At 43.5% G+C, this 27,795-nt stretch overlaps 1 pseudogene across 1 annotated transcript; it reads left to right on the top strand.

Moving 5' to 3' along the window:
• The first annotated feature begins 5,534 nt into the window (after nucleotides 1-5,534).
• LOC309611273 (protein NipSnap homolog 3A-like) lies at nucleotides 5,535-27,795 on the top strand (annotated as a pseudogene). The gene is made up of 5 exons: nucleotides 5,535-5,602; nucleotides 7,205-7,307; nucleotides 10,476-10,672; nucleotides 13,706-13,764; nucleotides 16,408-27,795. The product of its transcript is annotated as a protein NipSnap homolog 3A-like (transcript).

The following is a 27,795-nucleotide window of genomic DNA, read 5'->3' as shown; positions in this document are numbered from 1 at the left end:
TAGTTCATCTAAAAACTATAGACTAAAGAAAAAAAACTCACACCAATATTTTCCATTTTAAATTTAACAGTGGAGATTACTATCTTTGTGTCGTCAGGCTTACTGTGCGTGTGTGTGTGTGTGTGTGTGTGTGTGTGTGTGTAGAGTATGGCCCTCAGGATAAAGCTTTTTCTACCATCTATGAGCATGTCTTTTACCTTGAAAAAAATTACTATCATCTTTACAAAAAATTCAGGCCTGCATCTAATGAATCACAGAAAATCGTACAAAAGTGTTCCGCCCTAAATTTTATGAAGGTCATACTGAAGTAGATACTCATACTGAAGTAGTTGCCCTCGAGGTATACAACCACAATCCCAGGAAACACCTTTTTCAAAATAGCCTGTGCATGGTGGGGAATGGGGTCTTCCACTGGCTCGAGTTGTGGTTCCTTGTTCATATTATGTTGCTGAGTCATTAGTAGAATGATAAATTATCTTATGCTGCATATTGATAATGTTGAATGATAAGTAGCTTTTTGGCCCTTATTGTAAATTTGGGGCACTTCTGATCTAACTCCAATATCTGTGAAAGGAGATGGGAACTGTTGTTCAATATGATCATGTGACAAAGGTAAACATACTGAAGCAGGGGTACTATGGCCTTTTCCCTTCTTTACTTTCAGGGAAGTAAGCTTGTCTGAATGACTTTTTGCACTCATCAGGGTAATGTCGGGGTAATGCAAATGGAGAAATCAGGAGATTGGGCCAGTAATTGCGGGAGATGGGATGAAGAAAGATGGGAAGGGAGGAGTTTAGAGAGGATGAAGTTCTTAAAGAGGGTTTGCGGGAAAGAGAAAGATTCTGGGAAAACAGCAGCTGAATGGGGCTCCGAAGAGATAAATAGGAAAGCATAATTTTTAGCACTTTTTTTCTTTGTGTCAATTTATTTCTACTTTCTGAAATCTTCAGAAAAGATCCAGTCGAAGTTATCTTTGGCCACTGAGAACAGCAGGAATTGGCCCAGTTCTATATATGTACGATCACTTATGTCATTATACAAACTGTTTCTGCCACTAGTCTTTCAAGCTTCCAAGTTAATTATTGAAAAGTTTCTTGAAATTATTCCTTGGTCTTGCTCAGCTTTTAGGCAGAAAGTACTGTAGCTTAGTGAAGGTCCAAGAGTGAGCATGTGGTCTGGCAAATTAGACACAAAAGAACTCTGTTGGAGGATTCTGGAAAAGATGTTTCCCTGGTATAGGGAGAGGGTAGTCACGAAGAAAGGTCTCTTTCTGTCCTGGCCACTCTTTGATCTAGTTTTCTGATGGTTTTTTGATGGCCCATGACCATAAACTGACTTCCCAGGGATGAAATGACAGCCTAGGAATGGCAGGATGGAAGGATGGAAAGACCAGGGCCCTTATGACACTGTTAAACTATTGAATTAGTTCTGTAGCGCCTACCTTTGGATTACTTGTTCAAGTCTTTTAAGCCACTATTTCTAACTGTACACTTCTTTATATTAATGGCTTTTGTTAATCAAAAGTAAACTTCCTTATGGTTAAGACCCTGACATTTAACTCTTTTCTTACATGTAGCCAAAGGCATTACTAACTGGCACACAACACATTTAACACTTATGCCGTCTGTAACTACTTCTTCATAAGGTGCAACCAGACAAAACAGAATCAAATGGAAGTTAGAACATATAGAAAATAGCAGTTAACATCCATATCATCTGATTTCAAATATCTGTATGTATCAGAACTGTTTGGCCTCATCGATTGACTTTATCATAAGCAAATGTCATAATTGAACTCAAATATAAATGTTCATGAATAAACGTTTGCAATGTGTTTGTTTTATATATTGGTATTTCAATTAAGATTTCTTTTGAAAAAAAGCTAAAATAATTGAAAAACTATAGCAAAAGACAAAGGGAAGCAGGGTAGTTAAATATTTGTGTTTGTGTGTATGTACATGTAGTAATCATTGCATTTATCTGATCATTTAAGTTTATTAAACTCCAATGTGGGACCCACTGTTCTGGGGGCTAGAGATACAAAACTTAATTTCATCCAGATTCTGACATCTACAGGATTCCAATTTGTACAATGGTGCCACAGTTCGATCACATGCTCAGGATGAAAACCAAGTAGTGTTCCTTGAAAGCCATCATGCATACTATATGTAACACATCAGCAAATCACTTTTGCTCCACCCCCTGGGTCCAACCCCTTCTTATGCTCCTTCTTTCTTTCCTTCGAGCTCATCTAGAAGGAAAACCGTCATCATCTCCACTTTTCCTTCTCTGTGGGTTCTTTTCTACATGGAGCAAGAGTGATTTTTAAAAACCTGAAGGAGATCACAATGTTCCCCTGTTTTCAGCTCTTCCATGGCTTTGCATCACTATTAAAAAAAAAATCCAAAGTCCTGTTCCTCGTATAGAGCTTTATGATCTAACACCAGTTACCTCTCAATGTAAGTTCTACCCTCATTCAATCCGATCAGAATATTCTGGTCTCCTTGTTGTCCCACAAAGCAAGTTATTCCCTTCTCAGTAACCTTGCCCTTATTTTCTCACTTCAATCGGGTGAGAAATCGGTCTCTGTTCCGAGTCACCCCAGGGAGGGCTTCCCCTACACTCCTTTATATTGTTCTTTACACTGTATTGTGTATCTATCCATTTATCATCTGTCTTCCTCACTTGAACATCAGCTCCATGAGAACAGAGACTTGGCCGTTTTAATGAATCCAAATGAATGAATGAATGAATGAACTGTGGGTGAATAGCTCATTTCTTTCCGGTCCTGATTCTGCCCTGACTGGCAACGCCTTCTGGGCCAGGTTTGCCCACTCTCTGTTTCTCTGTGCTTGCATTTGTGAAATGAGGGGAAATTTCAGGCTGGAAGAGGGTGGGAGAATTTCAAGGGCTGGCCTGATGGCTCCCTTCCCGCACTGCTGCGGCAGCTCCTTCCTTTGTTTATGTATCAGCCTAGCCTGTTGCCAGGCAGGGTAGGAAGCTGGGCTGTGCGAAGGTGCTGACTAATGTAGGCGTCTCTCTCCTTATCCTACAAAGAAGAAAAGCCGCCCCAGGCAAACAAACATAGGAAGTCAGCAGTGCTCTCTTCTGGGTTGGCATCTTTTCTGCACCTTCCTCCCCCATTTCCGCTCCTTCTACCTGTAACTGAATGGGATCCTGATGACCAGTTTCTCATTCCAAGAGAGTGAAATAGAAAATTTAACCAGTCTGCAGGTGTTCAGCATATAGTTATTCCTCCTCTATGTGTCTTTGCACTGAGTGGCAAGAAGATTCTAGAACCATGCGCACTTGTGTCCAATTCTGGCTCTTTTCTAGCTGTGTGAGCTTGGGCAGGTGTCTCTACCTTTCTGAGCCTCAGTTATTTTGTCCACAGCACGGAAACACTGAGACCCACCTCACGTTGTTTACACGACAGTTAAATAATGTCTAGAAGGTACTTAACATCAGAGTAGAAAAGACTGTAGTGAGCGGATGACTCAGCAGTATTTTGGCCCCCTTTGCCTTTCTAGCAGCCTTTAAATTCACTCTTGATGTCATTTCTGTTCAAATAAATGGCCAGTCTTGTTGACGAGCATGGAACTGGGAACTGTGGGAAATGAAGCTGAGACAAATGAAAAACAGTAGTGAAAACATGAATACATTCATAAACTGGGACCCATTTCAGCAGAAACTGTTGTCTGGACACTGTTCACAGGACCAACACTCTGAGGCTGGAGAGGCTGCAGAACCCCACAGCGAGGTTCCTCTCTCCCTGCTCCCCACTGTGACTTCCCTCTAGGGTGAGTGAGCTTGCAGGAGCCGGGTCTGGCCTGGACTGCGGTCCCTAATCTGCAATCCCAGCCTGGCTCAGGGGGAGGTGGTTTCCCTCCTCTTCCTCCTCCTCCTCTTCCTCACTGCTCACCCCACCCTGGAGAGTGATGGCGGGGGTGGGGAGTCCAGCTCGCTAGCCAGGCCTATGAGAAGGGGGCCCAATGAGCACCCCACCAAACTGTCCTCCCCACAGCTCAGCTCTCCCTTACCCTTCACATTTTGAGCTCCTTTGTGGGAGAGTGGGGTGTGGGGTGGGAGGGGTTCTGCTAAGGAATGGGAGGAGTTTTGCTAACACCTCCCCTCGATTATGGAGTTTGTCAGCAATGGAAAGCCCATGTTAAAAGGCCAGGAGTCTGCAGGACAAAGGGAGTTTGTTTGCCTGGAAGAACTAGTCTTAGAGCCCTGGCAACAGAAGTTTTGGGGGCAGGGCTACTCTGTGGTGTCTAGTTCAGACTGAGGGCTGGGAAGGCCCTGGATCTACCAGAGAAGAGGAGGCTGGCTTCTGGGATAGGACAAGGATTTGGGATTCTAGCCAAGGAGAGAAAGGAGATAAGTCAAAGGAGCCGCCTGTGTCCTGACATGTCGAGCTCATTTCCACCTCGGGCCTTTGCACCTGATCTCCCTGGAATTCTCTCCCTCCTAAATCTGCATGGCTTCTTCCTCACCTCATTCGGGGCTTGTCCAAAGGATATATAATGCCTGAGGCCTTCCTGGCACCCCTCTCTCCCAGTATCAAGTAAGGCCCCTTTCTCCTTACTGTCCACATAGTGTCTGCAAGTGTTTTGCTTGGTATATTCAACACACCTATGAGGCTCAAAGTCAATGTTTGACAAATAAAAGAATGAATTTTATATCAGAAATTCCCCAGTTGATGGATGCATCTACTTTGTAATCAATTTCCAGACACAAGACAGCTGTCTGAATTCAGAATAACCTATAATAACTAAGCAACTCGTTGGCTGAAGCTTTCATTTGGCCGAAAGGAATAATACTCAGATGGGCCCAACAAGTGTGGCTGGCCTCCTCTTGTGAATGGACGCTCTTTAACCTCAGGTGTTTTAGGGTCCCCCTCAAGGCGCATCTGTGGAGCTAAACATGGGCTGTTTTTCTAAAGTTATTATTAGGCTAGTGTAAAAGGAGTCACAATCATAACTGTCCTTTTCCTTGAAGCCTCCTCCTCTAAGCAAAATGATGAAGGACGTTATTAGTGGGACAAGATTCACTTTTTAAACCACAGACATATGGCAAGCTTAGGTAGAGTGAAAACATTTTGCTTTAACCATCCATGTGTAGTTTTAATTAAAGAACTTAAAAAAGAAATGCCATAGAAATGTTAATTGCAGTGTCTGTGTGTCTTATCAGACTTGGGCAATTCCTTACTGATTGGATTGATTGCTGTGAGATTGTTCCACTTTGGTAGAGAGGAAAGGCAGGCAAACTGGCTGCCTCTGGCTCTTAGTGGATCCCATTTATTAAGCTGTGATTGGCTCAACCACAGAGCCAATCACATAGTAGTTTCATTCATTTACTCACAAAATATTCACTGATCCCCTTCCACATGCCGAGCATTTTTCTAGGGGTTGGGGATTCAGCAGTGACAAAAGTGACAAGCATGTCTGCCCACAGGGAGCTGCCATTCTAGTGGGGAAGACAGACAATATCAAAATAAATGAAGTATACAGTATGTCAGAAGGTGACCCGTAATGGAAAAAAGGCAGAGGAGTGGGGTGGAGGACGCAGTGCAGAAGGAGGTTGTCAGGGAAGCTGTCGGGTGACATTTGGACAAAGATCAAAGACGGTCAGGGGCAGAGCTGGTGGAGGGGTGTGCTAAGCAGAGGGAATGGCCGGGGGAAGTTCTATGCATGTTTGAAGAGAAGCAAGAAAGCCAGCGCATCTGGACCACAGTGAGCAAGGGAGTGGAATAGGGGATGAGCCGGAGGGGAAGGGGGGCGCCGATCACTTAGCGCCTGGGCCCCGTGGAAGGATCCTTGGGCTCTATTCTGAGTGAAACACCAAGCCAACCCAGGGTTTCACGGTGGAGCCACATGATAAGTTGACAGTATAAAAGGACTCCTGAAATGAATTCTTTGACAGCCTGTGTTATTTTGTTTACAACATCCAAATTCAAATAGAGGGCTTGCAGGCTGCATCATCCCTGGGTATAGTGGGGAACCCCATGCAAAACCCTATCCATGTGGCCAATACCTACTATCCTATAAAGCTTCTGTGTTTCCTCTCAGCAATGCTAAAGGCCAAAGCCAAGGGCAAAAGGGTATGAGCCCTCGAGCCATCTTGGCCTCACAAGGTCAAGCTTTGTCTCCCCTCCACCCTCCTTTCAGCATCCCTGATTGAAAGGTGGAACTGGGAGTGGGACAGGGAAGGCCAGCCTGGAATATTCACGCTGATGCCCTGCTCGCAGATTCCTGGTCACAGCCAGCCTCATCCTGGAGAATCTTAGGCTAACATTGCCTGCATCATTCTTCCCTTCTAAACTTTTGGTATTGATGCGATTCTTCATTTCATAGCTCGTGATCAGCGATTTCTTTAAAACCTGGGGCACTCTGTTTAATGGGATTTTGGAGCTCTTTTAAAGTTTGAGAAGCAGCCTGGGAGATGTGGTTTGGTTGCATAATGTTGAAGCTAGAATCTCTGGGGTTTTGAATTGTCATGAAGACAGTAAGGTAATGAGTCCTGGGCCAGACCTTCCTGACAAGAGATATGGGGCAGGATGGGGCAGTGAGACAGAGGAATGTATACAGAGCTTTGGGGGATAGGGAAGCTGGAGCAGATGTATTATATGAGATCAGCTCACCCACCTCCTAACTGCGTCCCCTCAGAGGGTCCAGAGGGCACTCCCTTTACCAAGGCTGGGGGAGATGCATTTGTGAGGGAGCCCCCGTGTTCTCTGTGCTGGCTCTTCTCTGTGGGCCAGAAGTGATGGTGTAAACAGCTGCCATCGAACAGGACCCCCTGACTTCAGTGGGGATGATGAAACCCAGCACCAAGAGGTGGTGTTTAATTGCTAAAGACAAGATGGGTGTGTTTACTGTAAGGGTTTGCAGAACCCAAGTAGTAATCAGAATAGAATGGCCTGTAGAGCCATTGAATTGGCTAGTTGATCACTATGTTCCTTGAGCAGAAATACACGGGCAGGCTATTAAAGCCTTACTTGATTTGCATAACGGGAAAGCTCTAGATCTGGTGAATAGAATCACCACAATAGAAAGTAAAAAATCCCTCAACTAATTCTCAGACTTGAGTCATTTCATAAACACAGAGCCTCTTGAATGAAGAGGAGGACAAGTCTCCTTGGAAATCCTGCTGCACAGCCAACAGTTTACACTGTGACTCTTCCTTCTGACCTTCACTAAAGGGACCTGTGGCTGCGTACTAGAGTGATTGCGCATGGGGGCAACGGGTGTAATCGGACTGTTGGGGACGAGTGGACGCTGGAGACCCAAAGTACCACCAATCAGGTGATCAAGGGAGTCTGGCTCTGGTCCATCTCACCATGGGCCCGGGGGGGCCCTAGACCCATTCTGTGGTTATTTCTCCAGTTCCAAAAATCATAGTTGAAAAAAAATATGACCAAGTGCCCTCACATTGGTTAGGATCCTTCAACATCTCTTCTTTCAAGGTTCCTAAATGCTGAGTTTGCCCCGTGGTCAGAGCCCTTCCCGTGCACAGACGGCTGTCTCCGGGCTGTGTCTGCAGGCTGTGACCACTCTGGCTATCTGGCTGGTTGAAGCCGAGCATGATGTAATGGACTGTAGCAAGCTGCTAAGGACAAGGAAGGGGAAACTGGTCCCGGTTCTGCCATTAGCTCCCTGTGTGTTGCTGGACAGACCGCTCTGCCTTTCTGCGCCTCCGTTTTCTCATCTTTAAGAGGAAAGTTTGGGCCAGAAGCCAGCGATTCTTAACCTTGGTAGCATATTGGAATCCCTCATACATACTAATACAATAGTGCCTCATTATCTGCGCAAGGTATGTTCTAAGACCCCCAGTGGGTGCCTAAAACCAGGGCTAGTCCTGAACCCTAGATATACTATGTTTTTTCCTATACATATTGGGTGGGCCAAAAGTTTCGTTCGGTTTTTTCTGTAAGATGGCTCTAGTAGCACTTATTGTCTTTAACTTCATTCGAAACAGTTTTGTTAGATTGTATGTGACAGCTGTCATATCAGCGTGTACTTAAAAGAAGAGTTATCGAAATCGGTGAATTTTTGTGTAGCCATTTTAATATTGAAGATGGAAGAAAAACAAGCAACGTTTTCGGCCTATTATGCTTTATTATTTCAAGAAAGGTAAAAACACAACTGAAATGCAAAAAAAGATTTGTGCAGTGTATGGAGAAGGTGCTGTGACTGATCGAACGTGTCAAAAGTGGTTTGCAAAGTTTCGTGCTGGAGATTTCTCGCTGGACGTTGCTCCATGGTCGGGTAGACCAGTTGAAGGTGATAGCGATAAAATCGAGACATTAATTGAGAACAATCAATATTATACCACGCGGGAGATAACCGACATACTTAAAATATCCAAATCAAGAACTGAAAATCATTTGCACCAGCTTGGTTACGTGAATCGCTTTGATGTTTGGGTTCCACATAAGTTAAGCGAAAAAAACCTTCTTGACCATATTTCCACATGCTATTCTCTACTGAAACGTAATGAAAATGTTCCTTTTTAAAAACAAATTGTGATGGCGATGAAAAGTGGATACTGTACAATAATGTGGAATGGAAGAGATCGTGGGGCAAGGGAGATGAACCACTGCCAACCACACCGAAGGCCGGTCTTCATCCAAAGATGGTGATGTTGTGTATATGGTGGGATTGGAAGGGAGTCCTCTATTATGAGGACTTCCAGAAAACCAAACGATTAATTCCAACAAGTACTGCTCCCAATTAGACCAACTGAAAGTGGCACTAGATGAAAAGCGTCCAGAATGAGTCAACAGAAAACACATAATCTTCCATCAGGATAATGCGAGACTGCATGTTTCTTTCATGACCAGGCAAAAACTGTTACAGCTTGGCTGGGAAGTTCTGATTCATCTGCCGTCACCAGACATTGCACCTTTGGATTTCCGTTTATTTTGGTCTTTACAAAATTCTCTTAATGGAAAAAAAGATTTCAATTCCCTGGAAGACTGTAAAAGGCACCTGGAACTGTTCTTTGCTCCAAAAGGTAAAAAGTTTTGGGAAGATGGAATTATGAAGTTGCCTGAAAACTGGTGGAAAGTAGTGGAACAAAAGGCTGAATATGTTGTTCAATAAAGTTCTTGGTCAAAATGAAAAATGTGTCTTTTATTTTTGCTTAAAAAGCCGAAGGCACTTTTTGGCCCACCCAATACATACCTATGATAAAGTTTAATTTATAAATTAGGCACAGTCAGACATTCACAATAACTAATAATAAAATAGATCAATTATAATAATATACTATAATACAAGTTTGGGAGTATAGTCTTTCTATTTCTCTCTCAAAATATCTTATTGTACTACTGAACTCAACCTTCTTCTTGTGATGATGTGAGGTGATAAAATATCTCCGTGATGAGATGAAGTGAGGTGAATGACATAGGCATTGTGAGATAACATTAGGCTGTGGACCTTCAGACCACATGTCAGAAGCAGGTCACCTGGAGCAGGTGATCCTGGATTGAGCCATGATGATGTCGATGGTTGGGTACCCTGTGCTGTATGGTGTGAGATTTCATCACACTACTGAGAACAGCATACAATTTAAAGCCTATGAGTAGTTTGTTTCTGGAATTTTCCATTTAATATTTTTGAACTGTAGTTAACTGTGGGTAACTGAAACCGCAGAAAGCGAAATCGCAGATAAGGGGGGACTACCGTACCTAGTCCCACACTAGAGAATTTTATTTAATTGGTCTGGGGTGGGGCCCTAGCACTGACATTTTTAACATCTTCTCTGGAAATTCCAATGTGCACTCAGGATGAGCCCCATGGGATGAGTCACCCCCGAGGTCCCTTCCCGCTCTGACAGGTTGAGTCTCCACAATGTTCCTCCCTGAGAGAGAGACAGAGCATCTGACACATTTGAAGTCAAAGCTCCAAAGGGCCTTTAGAGGAGGAGAGTCTGAAAACCCCTATTTCCCAGATTAAAATATGCAATATTTCTCCTCTTAGGGAGACATGTGACTGACCAGACCACAGAGAGGTTGGGCTGGAGAATAGCCCAAATGTTTGTTTCAGCCATTTCAGTGACATTTTGCAGGGCTGCTCAAAGATTTGTCCATGGTGTTTGCCTGTGTCCTAGACATGGGCCAAAATCTGTCGTTGTGTTTCCTGTGCACCTTGCCTTATCCCAGTTGTCAATATCTAGATCCAGACAGAGACCCAGACCTTGGCTTACTGATGGATACTCTCACTTCTGTGTCTTATTTCTACCTTCATCTCTGCCCAGCCTATAAAAAGGGCTCCCATTCTATGAATAGCAGGATTGGTTCTAGTTTTTGAGCCTGGCTCAACCATAAAATAGCCGTGTGACCTTGAAGAAGCACCTTTTTCTCCTTGGGCCTCCATCTTCTCATTTTTTAAATGTGTAGCTCCAAAGTGTCTTACAGGTGAAATGACCTATGGTAATGAAATTTGATGAAACCTTGCTTATCCAACCAGAATGTTAAGCTGAACTGCTTTTCCGAAGCAAAATGGACTCCGAGGTGTCGCCAGCTCATTGTGCTCATTGGTAGCGGAGGTGGATTTGGAGAGACCATCTTTCCAATTTGGTCAACCTCAAAAGAACGGTCTGCCTTTTCCACCAACCAAGCCAACAACAAACCCAGCTTTGAAGCACTTAGCGCTAGGGCTGCTAGGTGGCGCTGTTTCCCCAGATTTCCAGGGAGGCTACGCTTTAGCAGAGGGCTGTTGGAGAATTAACAATTAATGTCCACTGTATCAGCCTGAGCCCGCAGAAAATATGTTACACTCCAGAAACTGCAGAGAGCTAAGATTGCTCAGAGACGTGCTGCTGCCAACCTGGTTCTCTGCTGGCCGAGAATGTAATCATACACAGCCTGTCCCGTCCACAAATTGGTCCCACAAACAAGGGACATTAATAACAAGGGTAAATAAGGAATATTATAATAAATGATTTGTATGCTTGTTTTCTTAGTCTTATTACATTTTATTTTGGAACTTTTCCCTGCATATAATAGCTAGAAGACAATTGCCACTGGGAGAGTTCACTTTCCAACAGCTTAAAAAAGAAAACCACCAAATGAGATACGTGGGTTTTTCCCCTGAATCCATAGGGACGCTTATAGGGTATCCCAAATGGGGGCGCGAGGGCTGTGATGGCAGGCAGAAAAGATTTCTTGTATTTTCCTGACTTTTCCTTTTCTATAAAAAGGCCCTCTGAGTCAAGGACTTAAGCACTGCTGCTATCACTTCTTCATCAAAGGCAAAGATGTTCTTCGTCACACAAGGAGCTAGGGAAGGCAGGAAGAGGGAAGGGCAAAGAAGTTGTTTGGCCCATTTTTGGCTCCGTTTCCTGCATTTTTTCCCTTTAATGTTTGTAAACTTCATTATTTCCATTGATGCCTTTCCACTGAAAGGTGAACTCCACCTGAATAGCAGAATTTGGGGGCAGGAGGGGGTCAAAGGTTCTGCTTCCCTGCCTGTCCCCCATGACATGTTTTTCTTGTAGAAATGGCCATTCTGAGGGGCAGTGAGAGGCGCAGTGGCCGGGTGGGTTAGGAGGACCACAGGGCAGTTCTCTTTTGCAGGCCAGAGACATGCCTTGAAATATAAAATATCTGCACCTCCAGAGTGGACCCCTACACCCCGCCTCCCTCACTGGCTCCCGACTTCTCCCTTGCCCAGAAACAGCAATTTGTCACAATTAAGTCCTCGGCTGCCTCACCCTCCCTCTGCCACGCCCTTTGTAGCTCACATTTGTAGGCTGGGGAGACAGAAAGAATGAAACCCATGCATTTTCTTCATGTTTCCCTTCTAGTTTAATTCTACCTTTCATGAATTCATAGTGTGCATTGTTTAGGTTTAGAAAAATGTTCCCAGTGCCAGCTCTTCTGGTGTGCGTGCAAAAAAAAAAAAAAAAAAAAAAAAATCAGTTTCAATCAACAGCATCAGCAACTCAGACTCCGGGCTGCTGGAGGGGATCCTTGGGGCGGGGGAGTGGCGGGGCTTGCACCACTGAGAAGCAGAGCATCTCCCCTCCTGGCAGGGAAAAGCGAGGCCCCTTGACCCCAGGCGCCAATTACTATTTTAACCATCCTTCCGCACAGCCCCAGAGGCAGCTGGAAAGGAAACCGTGCTCTGGGACTTCCCACAGCGTCTTGCTGGCTCCCTAAGGCTGCCAGGCATTTGCCCATCTGGTGAGGCCTCCAGAGCAGGGGGCCTAATTAGGCATCATCTGGCCACCTGAGAAGGTTCGGTGGGCCTTCCCCGGCTCCCCTCCTCCACGCAGGACTCCATTCTCCCAGCTGCAGGTCTCTGGAGCTTGCTTGGTAGAGCAGCTGCCCTGGCTAATGATTGGATAGCAGGGTCCCCAGGTGGCTGCCTCAGACTGGAGGGGATGGGCAGAGAGAGGGCCAAGGAACATAAAGGGACAGGGAGGGGGACAATATGAGGGGTGGTCAGAGAGAGGTTGGAGGGAGAAGAAACAGAGAGCATTAGATGAGCATCGCAATTCAAATCTCTTGAGCTGGAAGACGAGCTGACCTGACTTGCAGCAAGAGAGCTGGTCCATAGGGGGGCCCATCCATGAGAGAAACCCCTGTCCCCCTATTCTCCATCCCACCTCCCACCACACCATGATATTCTCTCTTCCTGCCCTCTACTGCCCTCAGCACCAGGCTCTAACCAACAGTTTTTCACTAGGAGAACATGGCCTTACAGCCCTACTTTTGGGGACAGGCTGTGGGAAGAGGATATTGTTAAACTCAAAATTATTCTTTGCTCGTGTTGGACTTTTAGGCATGCAGGTGTGTCTGCTTTTTAAGATATTTTGCACCCTGCGCTCCCTAAACCATGGCAGGAGGCCGGAGAGTTGGGCAGTTGCTGACATGCAAGCCAGGCTCTGCTGATCACTTCTTAGGCATTTTCCCTTTGTTTTCTGGGCAATCACACCCTTAGAGTAAGATGTATGACAAATGTCAAAATGACAAAAATACTGGGACAAATTTAGGGGAAGCAGATGGAAAGTAAAATGATCCACGAAGGGTTGTGTTGGCAAAAGGGGCAACCTCCTGGTCACTGATGGCCTGCTGTCAGTTTGAACCCGTGCTCGCTGGAAAGCTGGGCTGAGCCACCAAAACTCTCAATTCTACGGATTTCTCTCTTATAATGTAGGATCGTTTGAAGCAATAAGATTGTGTGAGTGAGGGGCGCATCCCTGGACTAGGTCAAAATGAAGTTTAATTTCTGGTACTGTTATATCTGGGGTTTTGACCATGGGTTACTCATTGTGTTTCCTCTCTCCTCCAGTGTTCCCATTGGAAAATGTAAGAGAACACTTCTCTTAGTGTGCTAGAAGTTACCATTTTCTGAGCGTATTAGAGGTTAGAATGTTACGTTTCTACATTTGGTTTAGCAGGGCTCAAAGGGGAATGGCTTTCCCCCCACCTACCCCCCAAACTGCCACAATGGGATTGAAGGGTGTTTTGCTCCAGGAAAGGGAAACTGGTGTATGGAGAAGGGCTGTTTTGAGACTCGTGTGCCCCGAAGAGTAGAAGGGCGGGCTGTACAGATGTGCACAAGTTATTGACAGCTGTAGCAAGAATTGGAAAGGTGGTGGGATTTTCAAGCTGGCAGGAAGATAATCTCATAAAGGTTTTGAAGACTTGTCTGGTTCCCTCATAACTGTCTGCGCATCCTTGTGAATCCAGGGCTGATATGGGAAGCCTCAGCCTCAGGGATTTGGATCCATCAAAGGAGATTCACAAGGGTGAGCAAGTCTTTCCAGAACACTCGAATCCTTTGATTCCATTAGTTGTGGGCTGTAGTCACCTTTGGCTCCTCCAAAGGACCTCTGGGCATAAATCACAGGGACACAGAGTGAACCCAGTAGAAGCAGAGAGGGGAGCAAATGAAGGGAATCTTCCTACTAATGGGTGTCCGCTTTCAGCTGGGTGTACAATGGTGGGAAGTTGAATTTTTCAGTCTTAGAGTAAGAGTGATTGTTTTAAAGTACCCTGGAGCCTAGATAAATCTTAGAGGATAATTGATACTGTTTTCTGCAGGTCACCAAGCACCCCAGCTTTGTCCTCGAGCTCCAATAGAAAATGACTAAATCTTTAATTAAAGCCTACAGATTCTGTAGGAGGATTTTTGGGCCTCAAGAGTTGATCTGGCCCAGCATGTCACTCTGGTGGGCACCTCTCCAGTGTCTCAGAGGCATGAAAACCAATCCTCTGCTTGACTAACCCCCAGTAAAAGTTGCCCAGTGCATTCCATTGGGGGCAGTTCAAGGGCTTAGAGGACAGTTCCTTATTTTGAGCTGAAACCTGCTTCCTTGAAAATTCTGCTCACTAATCCTAGTTCTGCCCTCCGGAACTACAGGGGATAAATATAATCCCTTTTTCAGATGAAAGCTCTTCAGATAGTTGAAGCTGGTGGTCACATTCCCTAAGTCTTCCTTTGAACAAGACATGCATTCCAAGTACCACATGGTATCAACCTCCCTCACCAAACATCCTACTGTGGACATCATCTGGGTTTTCAGCATTTGCATCAGTCAGACTCCAGAAAGGAAGATAGAAATACTCTCAACATTTCCAGTAGAGGGAAATTAACATAGGAGCTTTTTACATAGCTACAGAAGGACAAAGAGGACAAAAAAATAAATGTGAGATAACCGAGACATTCGTAATTACAGGAAGCAGCTACCATTCCTAGCGGTGGAGAATGAATGAGAGGATGTGTCCCAGAGACCAGAATCACAGAGGAGGGCCACCCATGGGGGCCATGGCGAAGGTCCCATGGCTGTGCTGGAACCTCTGAAAGGGCGCCGTCTTATTGATGCTGGGACCGCCAAGGCTGTTTTAGCACTCTTATTGTGCTTGCAGCCAACTAAACCCCTCATTTACATAAAGCAGGTGAGGCCAAATCTGTATTTTTGAAAATGAGTGTTTGACTGAAGTTCAGGGCTTTGATGGGTCTATTTTTTTCTTTCTTTTCCTGCACACTGCCCCTTTCTTCTGATAACTGTGCCCTTCCTTTTCCGTTGGGGAAATTGCTCTCCTCCATCCACATGACCCCAATAGTCCCAATCACAGGACAGGGGGCAATGAGACAAGATTTGAAACTTGGGCAGAGACACAGAAGGACAGATGACCAGTGGAACTGAAGCGATTGATGGTACTTCCTACAGAAGCTGTGTCTGGGTTCTCTACTGAGCTCCCTGGAGCTACTCTGACCGTGGGCCTTCCCAAGACCTGGTTGTTTGACTTTTCTGCTACTGAAAGTCCTACCCAGTAGCCTTCCTATAAAGTCCTTTCTGGCTTTGTCAGCCAGGGTCTATTTCTATTACTTACAAAGAAACTGGAATGATATGCCATCTTTACCTGTATTCCCAAAGGCAAGAAGATGACATCTGACTTGGTGGATATCTAGCAAATATTAACTCTAACACCAGTCTCCATCTTTCTGTCTTCAAATATATTAGAAGCACAATGAATAATTGCCAACCTGGAAAGTAAATGTCTCACGGGGTATTGAAGAGGTAGATCCTTAGCGCTATAGAGTTCCAAAATCTGTGATGCAGATAAATGTACGGAAATCAGATCTGGAAAAGGATTTTGATGTGACTACTTTGATTTGGTCATATCGAAATGGGTGCATCAAGATATAAACACATCTTTTTTCATGCCCTAGCAACGTGAATAATGAATGTCGCAAAGCCTCATCTCACCCCTGAATCTGACCTTATTGCCCCTCTAAAATTCACTCAGAAGTGGGATGAAGATCAGGAAGTGAGTGTGTATGTAATTATGTTAATTGGCACTTGAGAAAAATTCTTTAAAATTAAATTGCTTCACTGGGCTGTCAAAATATCTTCAAAACAGATTGCATCAAAATATGTAGCTGATTTCTATATATCTATATGAGTCATTAAAAATGTGCCAAATATATGGTTTATGCAAGAAAAGCATACCCCAGCCCCCCTTACCACACAGTACATTTCTTCAGACAGAATTGAGTTCATCAACAGCGTATACATTCAGTCATTCAGCTAGTTAGGAAACTTCCTTACTTAACCGACATTCAGTCCAAGTTTATCTATATTGTCCATAGGGATAGCTTGACAATGGCGTCTTGAAATCTTGACCCAGGAAAGTGTTGACTTACCTTCATAGCCTCTCAACACAGAAACAAGATTCCTTTGGTAAAGCTTGCCTTATAAGAATGATATTGACACACGTAATTATGTTTAATTATGATCTTTTAAGTATTAAAATATATTTACTCTTTTAAAAATTGGCCCGGTCTTGATTTCCATTAGGGAAGCCGTAAAAGGAGGAGTCCCAGGAGGACCACTGACCGGCTACCCTTCTCAGCACCCAAAGCCCTGCCACGCTTGTCCTCCAAGGTGGCCTGACTAGGGCTCTGGCCACGTGGTCACCTGCCCCTCAGATCTGTTCATCTTTTGCTATGGGGGCCCCCTGAGAATATGATGGAACGTTCTATGAATTTCATAGTTATTGCCTTAAACCCTCAAAGATAAATGAGTTTCTGGAAAATATTAGGAAAACCATTCATCTTTAGACAGCTCACTCTGATTTGGTTGGATTCTGGAGTGCAGAATTTGGAGGCGTAATGGATAAAGTGTTTCATGTTTGGAAGTATGATAGTTTTGCTCCTTGAGCTGAAGTTCAGAAAGGCTCGGCCAAGAATAAGGAATGCCAAGAACAATTCTTATTCCAGATTTGGCTCTCATTGACAAGCAAGAGTTTGAGATTATTTATGGGGTACCATAGTGCAAAATAGAAAAAAAAAAACCCAAAGGAGTCTATGAGCCAGTTATTTTCCAGATGAAGTCTGCTGGGCCAGCTCTGTGGGGTGATGAGTTTAAAACGGTGGTGGGTGCCCATGTTGATTTAGGCTACACAGAATTGGTTGGAGTTCTCCACCCAGAATACAGAGCACCCAGCAGAGTTCATGTTCTTTGGTGGAATGAGAGTGCAGATATTCATGCAGCTGGGGAACATCAGTCTTGTGAAGATCTCACACTTGTGGTCAATGGGAAAATGTCAACTACCAAGTGCCACAGCAAAGTATGCTTCTGATTCCTATGTCATTTTTACTGTTGAAATCTTTTTCTGCTGAAATACGAAGCGTTTCATTAACTGCTCTAAGATGTGTCTGCTAATGGGCTTAGATTCTCCCAAGAGAGTCTCACTTTTATTTGAAGGAGGTGGTAAATTAATTAGCTATGTCCCTTGAACTTCTGAAAACCACCTCTGTACTTTGTCCCTACCACTTCAGGAGATACTTCTGTTCATTTCCCCCACGGCATTTCAATATCTGTTATACATTAGAAATAGTTGCCACTACTTCATGATCTTGGTTTTGCATATGTTTCAAAATAACTCTCCTGTATTTTGACAACCTTTTGCTTTATAACATTTTTTATATTCAAATGATACATCTCCATACCTGTGACAATATTTTAACATTATTTGTACACGATGTCTATCTTTTCATTATGTCTGGTTTTTTCTGAGATTTTTAAACAATTTTTTTTGTCCAGTAAAGTTTATTTTGTGATATCAAATGTGATTCATAAAAATATTACATCAAATATATTTCTTCACTTTGGAAAAGCACAGTATCATATGTGTCATCTTATTAAGTATGGTTTTCACATTAATTTTTAGTCGCTCTAACTTGGAAAACAATGTGATTAGGTCTTGGTGTTAAAGAACTTCAAAAGACTTGGTTTATATGCTGAATGTGTTTATTTAGAATTAATTTTGCTAAATTTTACTTCATTTTTGATCACTACTTAACAAAGATACTTGGGCCATCTATTTGTCTTAAAGAGATCTTTATGCTTGTGGAAATGCTTGCCCTAATCAAAGTCTATATATCCGTAAAAAATATTTCCAGGTCTTGATACTTTTCATCTTTCTGTAATCCATCCTTTGCTTGTTTCTGAAAACTGGAGCATGTATCTGTTCTCTAAATCCTCCCAAACTCTCCAGCACTCATTGCAGCTGGGCCTGTGGACTTGAACTCATTTGAGGGGCTTGGTGTTTTCTTATTGTCTCCTTGCCTACCTCAGGTTTCAATTTCCTACAAACCATATTTGTTCAAGCCTTCCCAGTTTGAAGATCGCTTTCCTCGATAGAGAAAGCAAGATAGAAGCTGAACTGTCCTGTTTTTCTCTGTTAGCTTTCAACATGACACCATCTGCCCCTGAGCATGGGGCCCTTCCATTCCTCTTTCTTCTTCCTGATCTGAACTCAGCTCAAAGCCCCCTTTCAGTGCCCTGACACTGTCTTTTTAAGCCTCAGGGCAATTTCAACTCTGTTTTTCCTGGTTATCATTAAGACTGGTTAGTATTCCTTGGTTATAAGTGCTTCTTTTCATATTTCAGGCATTTCTTTTAAAATCTGAGATCAAGAGCTCTCTGCATAGTTTTTGTTTGTTTGCTTTTTTTAAAGACACTTTTCTTTTTTCTTCTTGATCAATGTCATTTTTTGTTATGGACTGAATATTTATGTCCCCTAAAACTCATATACTGAAATCTAATTCTTAATGTGATGGTATTAGGAGATGGAGCCCTTAAGGGGTGACTAAGTCCTGAGGGTGGAGCCCTCATGAATGGGATTCGTGCCCTTATAGGAAGAGGTCAGGGAGCTAGATGACCTTCTTTGTGCCATTTGAGGATACAATGAGAAGTTGGCAGTCAGCAACTCTGATGAGGGTTCTCACCAGAACCTGACCATGACTTCCAGACCTCTGACTTCCAGAACTGTGAGAAATAAGTTTCTGTCATTTATAAGCCACCCAGTCTATGGTACTTTGTTATAGCAGCTCAAACAAACTAAGACGTTAGTGATTGTTCTGATAGAATTCTTTTATGTGAACCTTTCCTCTTTTAGCCATTTTAACTTTTATAGTGTCACCAAGGAGTCATACCTACCTTTCCTCTGAACTTTTACAAACGATTTTTTCCCTAAAGCCTAGAATTTATGTCTAATTATGGCCAATGCTTCCTTCCTTCTTTGGCTGTTAATAGTTCTACCATGATGACAGTCACTTTATCCAAGTGTTCATTTCACTATGCTAAGTTGGTTGTGCCTAGCGGTTAGTAAGAAGGCTGTATGTCATAGTTGAAAGGGCAGGGACCTCTGAATTTGGTAGATCTGAGTTCAAAAGTCCAGAGACCTGCTGATGATCTTGAACAATCTACCTGACTTGTCTGATTCAGATGGTTAAAAAACTGGGTCAATTATACAGCTTTGCAAGGATGCTTTTAAAATCATAAAGAATGCACAATGCCATTAGCCATTGTTATTACTGCCTGAATAATGTTTTTGATCTTCTGCTAATCTTTCTTGCTCCAGCATATGTGCTAATATGATGTGAGTTTGTAGTGTGGCGTGAATAAGTTAAAATTATAGTAGGTAACATTAGGGTTGAGGTATAGACATATTGGTGACAAATAGCATATTGGTTGAGCACGCAGGTTCTGAAGCCAAACTGACTCAGAGTCCTGCTGTGCCACATATTAGCTTTGTGATCTTGAGCAAATGGCTGGAACATTCTGTGTTCTCATTTCTTTATCTACAAAACAGCTCTAATTCATGCACTTACTAAAAAAGATTTAAATGAGTAAGTAGACGTAATTGCTTAGAACATCACCTGGCACATAGCCAGCACTTAATAATGTTAGGTCTTATTATTATCACACTGAGGATGGCATTGGATGGACACAGAGCCAGAAGCACCAGCATTCCTGTGTCAACCAGAGTATCTGAAGCAAAACTGAGAAACCCTTAGAGATCAACAAGTTTACAGAAATGAACACAAGGAAGTTACTGAAAAATGTTGACAGAAAGCTGAGATTGATGTCATTCCATTGGCAAACATATGGACACTTTTGCAGGAAATGTTTTCTGAGTCATGAGACTGTAAGAGATTAGCTTGTAAGGGCAGCTGAAACTTGAACATTAATTTTGGGATGTATCTTGCTGAATCACTAGAGCCCTCATCCTAGTGGGCTCTACAAGTGCCCCCTGCCCTCTTAGGAAACTGGAGGTGTGAATCATTCTCCATGATGGGTTGTCAGTGGACACATGGGTGGGCAGTTATACATCTCTATAAATCCTTCTCTCTCTTTTTGTTTTTTGGCAGTCAGTCCATCCAGCTTTTAAAATATGGGTCCTCATATTGTGAGATTAAAATCAGGGAGAGTTGCAAAGAGGAGAGGCACTTAAAACAAGGTCAGTGACCTTCAGGACTATTCCCTAGACTCTAAGGGAACAAAACATTGCTCAGAGTTGGAATAAACATGTTTTCAAGTATGAGAAACTCTCCTCAGGGAATGGGGTTGCTTGCCAGACAGAGGGAGACAGATGAACAGTTGTCCCTCTTCCCTCAATCCCATAGTTACTCAGGAGGTTGACTCAAAAACTGATAACCTAATGCCCTTTACTTTCAAAACATGGTCATGTATGCACCCAAATGAATACCAAGTCTTTTGTCATATATGGTCTTTCTAACTTTTCTCTTCCAATGTAATGGACTCAACAAATTCCCTAAATCTCCACCTAGGCTAGCTGATCAGTGTAGCTGACGGTTAGAGAGAGCTTGCTGTCACTGGACTGTCAGGGTCTAAATCCTGTCTCTACTATTTCCTACCTGTTACATCTTGGCCAAGCTTATGTCGTTTTAAAACTGGGCACAGTAATAATAATACCTCACCTAAACTATTTGGATAAGGATTAAATGAGTTAATACCATGACTGGCACACGGTAAGCACTCAGCAAAGTTCACTTTATCCTTTGAGGTCTATCGAGGAATTGGGGATTACAAACCGAGAAACTTATCTTTGTTCAGGAATTCCTCTCTCTGTCTCCCATAAATATTCTTGTTTATCTAAAGGAATATATGAGGTGGATTTTTGGGAGATTCTGGTCTGTTTAAACTCAGGCTCTACATAAGGTGGAATGACTTCAAAATTATATGGACTCTTTAGAGCTGATTCAAAACACTATTTCTCTAGCAGCCCCTCCAGTGACTCTGAATTGTAGGGTGAGTCCCATTTCTTGTTGCCCACTGCACGTGTGGCTCAGACTTCATCTGTTGCCAATGGATTTACATCAGATTTTGTATTTCTTTCTCCTGTTTTATCTGAATAAATCTTTTGTTCTGAAGTGTATTGCCTGATCACTGGAGACACTGTATGCTCACTATTTTTCTCTTGTGTCCTCCAAATTTGGCATATAAAAGGCAGACTGTTTGGTGTAAGTTTTTTAAATGCACAAGCATTGAGTCAGGTTGCCTGTGTTAAGGCCTGGCTCCTCCTTTTATTCTGCTCCATGACCCAATGTAATTTTTTTCAACTCTCTGAACCTTGATTTCATCTATAATATGAGAATGATTGAGAGGAATTAAATGGCATAAACCACATGCTCAAGTGTCTGGACTAAAGCAGATGCTAGAAAAATGTTGGCTCATAATCAGTATTGGTGGACCCCCTCCTCTCTATCAGTCAGAAGATCTGAGCTCCACCCACCCTCTTGGTCCTTAATCAATTGACAGTCAATTAGTGATCAGTTTCTGATATCTTATTGTATCAGCCTTGGGTTTTGGTTGGACCCCGAAGGCCTTTTTTAGGGTCATTCTTAACTCTCAGGAGTTCTTAATCTATATAATATATAAATACTACCTGAGTGCTTTAAAAAGTGCAAACTCCAAAACCCTATTGTGAACAATCCTGATTATTTAATTCTGAGAAAGGGCTCAGGAATCTGCATTTTCAGCAAGAACTAGGTGATGGCACCAGGTGACTGTGATGGAACTGCTGTAGGAAACATACTTTGAGAAATTGCCAGTGAGGTTATTATATCTTATAAACGAACTCCTCACCTGTTCTGTTCAAAAATGCCTCCTAAGCAGGGATTCTTAACCTTGGGTGCATACTTGGGCTTCAGCGACCCTGTGGGTTCCCTGAATTTGAAGTCAAGTCATGTGTATATGCATTTCTTTGGGGGAGAGGTTTGACCTATAGCTTTCATTTTACATATGTTCTTGAACCCTTTCTCCCACTGCCCCCTCCCACCAAAACCAAACCAAACCAAACCAAACCAAAACAGAAAACTTAAGAACTATATCTCCAAGCTCCAGGCTATTTTCCACTCCAGTCTTCAGGGTCTTTCTCCAATAACCAACATGATAGAGCTGTGTCAACAACTAGTTATCCCCTCAGGGCCTGATCTCACCCCAGAATCTCATTGGTTTTTATTGCCAACAGGTGGTTCTTCCTCACCAGGCACAGCTGCATGCCATAGACAGGAGCAGAGCATGCAGATGTGGCTTATCTGGCTTCTCTTCAGCTGTTCTCCAATCAGTTTGTGCCCCTGCTGAGCGCAGGTCTCAAGAAACCCTGCTATGGTTTCTGTATGGACCCTACAAGGTGCCCAAAGATGGCGGTCTATCAGGTCTTCTCTGGGTTGAAAGTTGTTTGCCAAGGTCCACTGTCAGGTGTTCTGTTTTTCACAAGAAATGCATAAAGTATCTCCACAGGAGTCTAAGCCATCTACCCTGGGGAAGGGCTGAGCCCCCCTGTTGGCATGGTTATTCTCTCTCTGGGGAATCTGGCCACACTGCAGCTCCCTCGGGCACTGGGCTTAAATCAAGGTAAGATTTCCCTTTCTCTTTACCAGGGAACACAGTGCAAACAAATCAGATCCCTGGGGGATGGTTGGAGAGCTTGCTTGTTGCCTGTACTCACAGTCCCCTAAATTCTGCTTTCTCTGCTGTAAGCTTGTGAGGTGGGACCAACCTGGACCCATGATTATTTAAGTACCTTGTCTCCTAAGCTCTTCTCTTGAGAGAGGAAATATCAATATCATCCCTCCACCACCACCACCACCACTACCAATGCCTGATTCTCCATTTATGAGAGTCCTGTTTCCCTTCTACTGACCTCCTACACTGTCCCAGGCTTTGGGACATCTATAAATGGCTCCAGGGTGTTTGCTGACAATGCCTGCAGGCATGTGTCCTTCCTCTGGGCAGATCTTCTTTGTTGCAGTCTTTAGACCTGATTACATCTGGGTTTCATGTTGCAGGGTACTGGGGAGGAGGGACATGGAGGGGGGCAACGGGATACTGGTGTGGCCAAGCAGCTCTACCTGATGGCCCTGGTGATCTCTGAGCCCACCCAAGTCACCACTTCTTTTTTCCCTTTTTGTCCTTCATTAGGAAAGCTTTCCTGGAGAATTCCAGCATTGATTCCTATACTGCTAGTGTCTACCTGGCTGGTAAAAATAGCACACTGAGTCTGGAGATGGTGAAGGGCCTTTCGTATTCACTCCCATCCCTTCAATCACTCTGTTCTCCTGCCTAGTAACTTATTCTGTACAAAGGGCATAGCAGCACTGGGTTCTGGAAGAGAGCAGGTAAATATGGTGATATAAAATGCTAGCAACAGCAGATGGCAGGAAGAGTTTCCTTGAAATTCACATGAGCAGTTGCTTCTCCTGGTGGGTTTTTATTATTAAATTCATTTCCGTCATTTGACTAGATAGGGTCTATCTTCATGCTCACTTAGCATGTACTAAATCATCTTGCTTTTAATATCTGAAACAAGGAACTGTTCATTATACCAATTATAAATATAGCCAGATGGTCCCATGTGTAATTGTCAACTCAGTTACGTGGATGTAGCCTTTGTATTTGGGGGAAGTGAATGCTCACCTTCTCCTACGGAAAATGGTATGTTTCTGAGCTTTTAGCCTCCTGCAAATCATTTTCTTAAGGATAAGGTGAACCTTTGGGGGGACTGAAAATTGTCAATCCTTTAACTGATTTCAAATACATTATCCTTATCTTAGGCCTAGAGGTCCTGGGTCTAATCCTTATTTTTACAACTACTGAAACCCAACACCTTTATGTTAAGCCATCTCTGCTCCCTCCCTCTGTGAATCTGTGAGTTTCATTTCCAACTTCCAATAAGAGGAAAGTTCATCAAATTCTTTGGAAATTGAACTCAAATGATTCTTATACCCTCTACCCACTCCCAACCAAAGTAGAAGTCTTCACAATCACTGTTAGCAACAACTGTGTCCTCATGATCGCCATCACCATTGCTGCTGTATGGTTATTTTTTAAATTATTAATTAATTAATTAATTTTTGGCTGCGTTGGGTCTTCGTTGCTGCACGTGGGCTTTCTCTAGTTGCAGCGAGCGGGGACTACTCTTCATTGCAGTGCGTGGGCTTCTCATTGCGGTGGCTTCTCGTTGCGGAGCATGAGCTCTAGGCGTGTGGGCTTCAGTAGTTGTGGCACAGGCTCAGTAGTTGTGGCGCACGGGCTTAGTTGCTCCGCGGCATGTGGGATCCTCCCGGACCAGGGCTCAAACCCGTGTCCCCTGTATTGGCAGGCGTATTCTTATTTATTTATTTATTTATTTATTTATGGCTGTGTTGGGTCTTCACTTCTATGCCAAGGCTTTCTCTAGTTGCGGCAAGTGGGAGCCACTCTTCATCGCGGTGCGTGGGCCTCTCACCATCGTGGCCTCTCTCGTTTTGGAGCACAGGCTCCAGACGCACAGGCTCAGCAATTGTGGCTCACGGGCCTAGTTGCTCCATCGCATGTGGAATCTTCCCAGACCAAGGCTCGAACCCGTGTCCCCTGCATTAGCAGGCAGATTCCCAACCACTGCACCACCAGGGAAGCCCGGCAGGCGTATTCTTAACCACTGCGCCACCAGGGAAGTCCTGCTGTATGGTTATTAATCATCGATACTGATTAATTTCCTATATGGCAGAAATTATATGACATTACATATTTTTCACTATGTCCAGTCCAGGAATCCTGGAATCATAGAATTCCAATGACGCCACGGGGCACAGGGATGTCATTTACTCCATCCTCTGCTTTTCAGAAAAGAAATGTTCAAACCATACAGAAGGACTTTATTTTCAAGCAAAATATTTTGTGTGTGTGATGAGATGGCTAGTGAAAGGAAAATGGACATCAACAGGAAGTTAAAATGAAATGTCTCCTCTTTTTTCATAGGATCTTTAGTTAGTAATAAAGGACCTTCAGTGCTGGGGGGAAAGACCATCATAGTTAGTTTTGTGCACTCAGTGATAACCTTTCCGTTGAAGACAGATGTGCAGTGAACCTGATTATTTCTCAGAAAACTGTCATTTTCCCAAGAGCTGGCATTTTCAGCCTCTTGAAGAACACCAACCACTGTTATCACAGCTCTAACTTGAGCAATCAATCAGGAGTTTGAAACATTAAACTCGAATATATAATTTCAAAGGAGATAATTTTAGCAAAATTCACCCCAAACTGAAACAACTTCAGTCAGACCTTCATCAACAAGAGGGTCACTGCTCTTCTTGGCACCGATAATTACCTTCTTGCACTCACTCTGTTCTCCTTCTCAGACAAAGGAAATGTGGCGCCAGGCAATGGATTTATGAGATTCCCTGAAAAGAATACCCAGACACCTCCCCAAAGAGGCAAATACAGGCTACTTGGAAGAACTCCCAAGAGGAAGAAATGACTGCCTCTTCTTGCATAGCTATGCAAGCTGCAATCAGAGTAGGGATAATACAAGTGGAAAAGGTGGTCTGAAACTTATCTCTGACCTTATCAGATATCATAAATGATACAAATTCTGATCTGGAAACCCAACAAACCAGTTTAAATTTAAATTCATTAGCTACATTGTGTTGGCTAATCACATCGCTCTTAATTTCTTCTTAGCTGGCCAAATTTATGTTGCAGCAAACAGTTTCTGTTGCACCTAAATAGAAATCTATAATTAGGTTCCATTTGGATCTCAAGAGGACACTATTTGGAACTTGGGACACGTTTTCATTGCCTGTGTTTGGTAATCTAGGTCCCTGTCTTCAGGGTCTATTGTGTGAACTAACTACCGTTTCTGTTTCTGTTTCTGGTAATTATCTGTGTTGCAGTCGGCTGATGTATCCTGTCCAGAGTTATAAATGCTACTGTGCGGCCATTGTCTTGTCAGATGTTAAGCAACTTGTCCTGCCACAAAGGGAAATGCAGTGACAAACCCTAGTCCCACTACAGACTACATCCTCTTCAACCTCCTAATCAGCAAAAGCTCAGCAGTGGTGACAATGGGAATATCCTAGATGAATGTCCTGCAGTCCGACTTTATCTGTCCTTGACCAAAAGGGGTGACTGAGAAAAGAAAGCAGCTCTGCCAGCGGGAACTCACCTGGCACCATCAGGGAGGCTGTGGTGTTGCTGGGAGCTTCCTGTCCTTTATAGCTAAGCTGTGGTGTTCTCCTGCTTGACATAAACAAGTTCAAAGAACACCAGCATCAGGCAAGGCCACTCAGACAAGACAAAAGCAAGATCATTCCATAATCATGTCTGAACACAGACAAAAAGATAAACAATGTCCCTACCACAAAAATGACCAAACATCATTTACCCCGGATAGTATAAGCCTGATTTGTCTTTATCAATCACTCCATCCTGATGGCCTTCTAGGTAAGAATTATGAAGTTACACAATCATAGAATCACCTCCGCTTCCCAACAGCAGCCAAAGCAGAGCAAAGCCCCATTTCCTTGTATAATCCCCAAAGGACCTAAGAGAAGCCCAGATTCTATAATATGTCCCTTCTAACACCCTCTCACTGAGGTGCTCTGCAATTCCCTGTCGTGCATTCTCCCTTGTTAGTTAGCACACCCAACTTTGTTCAATTGCAGGTATGTTTCTGGGGGCTGGAGAGCATCGACATCCTCTTGTAATAGTTCACATCTCAGTCAATGTCATCCTCGTCTCCTTCATTCTATTAAATGTACAGGAATCATGAAGACGTACTTGACATCCCCCTCTCAACCTCATACTGCATCAATCACAAAACCTGATGATTTTACCTCATCAACAGCTCTCTTAACCAGTTCCTTCTCTACGTTTTCAAAGCAACCTCTGTGGGCATAGGAACAAGCTGCTCTCATTTTGTCTTCTGCAACAATCTCTCAGCTAGGCTTCCTGCAGCTCCCTTGACTTTCTCCAGTGTTTAGCACCCTGCAGCCAGAGTAATCCTTTCTAATTAGAAAGCTTTAAAAGTCATTCTCATGTTGAAAGCATGTGAATGCTCTTAAATTCTCTTAAACTAAAGCCACACTTACTTAAAATGGCTGACAAGGTCATGAGAAATCTGACCAATTCTTGCCTCTTCAGCCTCCTCTCATGTTACTCCCCCTGTTTTTCTGGGCCAGACAGATTGGCCTTCTCTGATTTCCTTGATCATCACATGCTTCCTGTTACCACAGGGCCTTTGTACATGCTGTCTCTCTGGATCTTCCCTCTCCTCCTTCACTTCTCCTTTGCCTTTTAGCTGTCAGTCCAATTGTGTCCCCAGGTAGCCTCCTTTGACCACCTTGAGTAAGTTAGCTCATCTTATTTACATCTCATAGTACATAATCTGTGTGTGGTAGCACTTATTATAGTCATAGTTTTATTTGTTTTGGTGTGACTTTTTGCCTAAAACCTGTCTCCTCCATAAGACTCCTTACACTTAGTAGGTGTTTAAAAAATAAATATTTGCACAATGAGTGATGGGTCCCTGCTCTGACCCTGGTGAGCTGCCTCATTTTGACCATGTCATTTAACCATATTAACCAGTCTCCTTGGGCTGCCATAACAAAGTACTACCGGCTAGGGGGCTTAAACAACAGACATTTATTTTCTCATAGTTCTGGAGGCTGGATGTCTAAGATCAAGGTGCAGTCAGGGTTG

Source organism: Balaenoptera borealis (assembly GCF_965194805.1).
Source record: "Balaenoptera borealis genome assembly, chromosome: 14".
NCBI classification, from domain to species: domain Eukaryota; kingdom Metazoa; phylum Chordata; class Mammalia; order Artiodactyla; family Balaenopteridae; genus Balaenoptera; species Balaenoptera borealis.
Note: the sequence above shows the minus strand (reverse complement) of the source record. Positions and strands in the feature narration are given on the sequence as shown.